Source organism: Empidonax traillii, unplaced genomic scaffold, assembly GCF_003031625.1.
Source record: "Empidonax traillii isolate 1590-97213 ecotype Southwest subspecies unplaced genomic scaffold, ASM303162v1 scaffold1090:size354804, whole genome shotgun sequence".
Taxonomy (NCBI): Eukaryota; Metazoa; Chordata; class Aves; order Passeriformes; family Tyrannidae; genus Empidonax; species Empidonax traillii.
Window position 1 is genome coordinate 162271 of NW_020956283.1, and position 4136 is coordinate 166406.

Below are 4136 nucleotides of genomic sequence, written 5' to 3' on the forward strand. Positions count from 1 at the left end.
CTTGTCCTGGAGGGGACTCCAGAGCTCTGTGGGGAGGCTGGGAGTGGCAGCACAGCTGCTGACTGCCCTGCACACCAACAGATCTATGTGAGTAAGAGACCTCTTGCTTGGCTACTTCCCTGCTGTAGCTGGTACAAACACTCTGCTGTACCAGAGCTGCAAACCCTTCCCAGCCTACAGATGGGTCCACAAGACGTTCCTGAGCCTTACAATTCTGCAAGAGATACAACATTGACTGACATGGGTCATTTTTTTCAGACTTGTTCTTCCATACATGTAAAAATTAATTTAATCTTTGTAAAAAGTTGCCTTAAAATAGAACATAAGATACACAAGTTTTTCCTGTGGCTTCATTTCATGTTTCTTTAGAAGTAAGAAACCAGAAGAATGTTTCCTTAAGCAGAAGCTTTAGAAAGATTTCATGTGTTAGTAAGGGTAAAGATGCAACAAAACAAGATATGAGTGGGTAGAACAACAAGCAAATCCATCTGAAGAACTCCTTCTCCTCTGCAAAGTTAAGAATGACTGAATAGTAAATTGTTTTATAATAAGTTTTGTATTCTTGTGGGATATGGTTAAAGGGTTAATTTAACGCTTGACCCATTAAAACTGTTGAGTGCAGTGAGAACCTTGTAAGGCTGATCAGATGATTATTGCTGGAAGATAAGTGGTTGAAAACTGAGCCTCACTAGTTCAGGTAATCAAGGGAAATTGGCATAAAAGAGAAGATGCGGCTGAGTAAAGACAGAACAGCTACCTGAGATTCTATTACTTGTCGTCTTTCAAGCATAATAATGAGATTATAGTAACCCTAAACTGCCTGAAAACAGAAATCTGGCTGTCTGTCAAGTTCATTGTGTTGAGTTTTACAACACTCCAGATCTGGTTCCTCTGAACCTACAATAATTATACCAGGAAAACAGGCTCAAAGAAACCCTTTTCAACCTTGGACCTTTGTCAGGTTTTGGCTTATGACCAGAGTACCATTGTTTATGTCATGGGAAAGAAAAAAAGAAAAAAAAACCCCAAACATTGTTAATGTTTATTATTATTTTTTCATCATGCAATCCTTAAGAAAATATTGCCACAAGTCTTTCTTCACTCCAGATGTCACACTGCCTTGTGATTTTCTGAATTATCTTGTCATAGAACCACAAGCCCTTTGGCTTCTCTGTGGTTACTCAAATCAGAGCATCTTGTTGTAATCATTTTTTACACCTTTAATTGACACGTGCTGTCACATCATACACATGTGGGGTAGTGCTTCTACTTTTTAAAATATAGAAACTTACCCAAGAGACAGAAACATGGAGTCCACTACATTAACCTCAAAAGGTACATGTGTTTCCAGCCTGGACTAGTCTTAAACTCAAGTTGTTTTGGTGTGGAGAGAGTTGTCAAAAACATGGGATGTGAGACCTTGTTTAGAGAATGATTTGAGATAGCAGCTGTAAAGTTGTAGTTTGGGAAGGCTCTTAGGCAATTTTGGAGTCTAGTTGGCTCCAGCTTCACCAGGTGAAGCATTCCTCCTGCTCAGAGGTAATGTCTACCTGCCCTTCCTTCTGTTTTGATTCATGCTTGTATAAACACTCTTCCAGGTCGATGTATGCTTGGGCTGCTAGTAGGAAGAGATGTTTGCATCCATGCCTCACTTCATACTGTGAAGAAAATAATCAGGTTAAAAGTCCATTTTTACCGTGGAAAGAGCTGTGTCAAATGAAGGTGTCACCAGCATGTTCCTGGAGGTCACTGCTGTTGCTGTTGCATGGGCAAGGCTGCCTGAGTTAGCCTGGATGAGCTGGGCAGCTGGCATTAACCTGGCTGCTTTCTGCCAAAGTGCTTTAGAGGATTGTTCGCACAGACAGAGCTGCTGGAGCAGTAACCTTGCACAATGGTCAAGGATCAATATCCCAGCTCAGTACTGCTGTTACTTAGCATGGCTTTAAGAGAGGACATCTTAAACAGCTTCAAGCTTCCATGCAAGAGGTGCTGATCTCCTGGCCCCTGATGCTGGCAGACAAGCTCTTTTTCCCCATGTGTTTTGTGGTCTTGTGAGCTGATATAATTCACTCACTGGCCAAAGAACCTTTTCTCCTGGTCTAAACTGCATTTCCCAGAGGGAGTCAGAGCAGAGGAATGTCAGTTTGCCACTCCCAAAAGTCCTTCAGACACAAATCAGGCCCTAAGCACAAGTATGGACTTAGGAATGTGATTGAATGCCTTGTTCAGTGGAGATCCCTGCTTGTAGCAAGTATTTTTCAGATAGACATTCAGAATTTGTTAAGGCTCTCTCCTGACTATGAGAAATGAAAATACACTGTACCATCATATCTGCAACTAATATAGGGTCTATGGCGCCAAATCTTCAGAGACATTAGAAAGAGCATTTTGGGCTGCTTCTTAATATAATTCAGTGCAGAACTAGCCCAGGAATATGGAATACTGAATTTAAATGGACCGGGGCATTGACAGCAAATCAGATATTTTTCACTTCAACATGATAGTTCATGAAAATGGAACCATTTCAAGGAAGTCTGTGTTTTAGCAAAGCTGCCCTGGGAAAGTTTAACCAACCTCAAAGTGGAGGACTTGTCATTGTGGAGAAAGACAACAGCTTGAGCCCAAGGAGTGAGCTAAGCAAAATGGCTGCAAATAGCTACTAGTACTGGCTTTTTAGCTTACTGCGGTTTTTATTTAAGGGAGGAAAAAAAGTATTCGTTAAAGTTCAGTTACTAAAAAAAAAAAAAAAGATATGTATCTAAAAGCTTGGGTGCAAAATCCTAAGACTTCCTTTCGTCCTAAGTTGAACAAAGCAAGATCACAGCACAGTCCAAGCTGTCCAGAGGGCATAGGAGTGCAGGATTTGAATAGAAGGCTGTCCAAACAGTCCCATGCACAGTGCTCTGCTTTATCCTCCTCAGCCATGTATCTGACCCTACATCTACTCTCATAGACTCAGGAGTAGCTTACAGAGCCCAGGCTTCTACCATTTGCATTGAGTGTGCCATTGAATGGTGAGATGAAATGCAATGATGTCCATTTGCACATGGAATAGCAGGTTCAGTGAAGGTAGAACTGAGAACTTACCCTTCATTCTTCTGTTCTAAAAGTATATTAGTTCATACATACCTACCTGACACAGTTCAGTTGCTATTTTACCCTAAGATTTAGGACCTCATCTTCACATATTTCTATTAAAAACCAGAAAAATTACTTGCATGAATATGTGAAACAGGAATGTGAAAAGAAACAGGAATACAGGAGAGCAGCAGAAATCCTGAAAGTGAGGATTTGAGTATGCTTCACTTCAATTGCCTCAGTATTATCTCTGAAAAAAAAAAAAAAAAATGTTTGCAATATTTAATGAACCTCTGCAGTGATGTTGTGGCCAAATATTATGAAGGAACTATGAGGAAACTGCAGAGTTAATAGAACTGAATTGAAGCAAAGATTTTCAGAAGTGACTTAATCTGAGGCTTGAAAACTGAAAGAACTTTTATCCTTGTTGAGAAACTGCTGGCTCCCTTCACCCAAACATATTTATATAGATATTTAACTGATTTCACTAGTGAACAAGCTAATGTATTCTAGAACAATTTATTTTAAAATGTGAACTGTAAAATTATGCTACAAAGTTTATTAAACTTTCAGGTGTTACATTTTGACATACTCAGATCTTTCCTTTAACAATGACAGAATGCTACACAAAAATACTGCATTTCATCTGGTGTAGGTCTTTATCTTATCTTGACAGATTATTGCTGGTTAAATTGTAGAGCTGACTTAAAGGCAGGACTCTTCAAGGGAGCGAGAAATTAAGGCTTCACCAAATGGTAATAAAGCTATTAAAAATGCAAACAGAAAACAGCTACACTGTACAGGTTAGACAGCTAATCCAAACTAGCAGTTTAAAAAAGCAGAGCAATTACACTTTTATTTAAATGCAAGGAATATGAGCAAGAATAGAATGAGGTGCCTTGTTTAAATGCATTCTTTTGAATATTTATTAGAAATAATACATGTAGTTAAGCCACTTATCTGATTTCAGAGAATAAGTAAAATGAAAAAGATCAATTTTCATAATTATACTAAAGAAGTCTGTCTTTCATAAAAATCTCATTAATAACACCATTATT

At 38.9% G+C, this 4136-nt stretch overlaps 1 long non-coding RNA gene across 1 annotated transcript in view; it reads right to left on the minus strand.

The window, feature by feature from the left end:
- Positions 1–1064: 1064 nt before the first annotated feature.
- The window catches only part of LOC114068568, a 53120-nt gene continuing 50048 nt past the window's right edge, over positions 1065–4136 (minus strand). The window contains exon 3 of the long non-coding RNA XR_003573619.1: positions 1065–1658. This is a non-coding gene — a long non-coding RNA (uncharacterized LOC114068568). The remainder of the gene's footprint in view (positions 1659–4136) is intronic.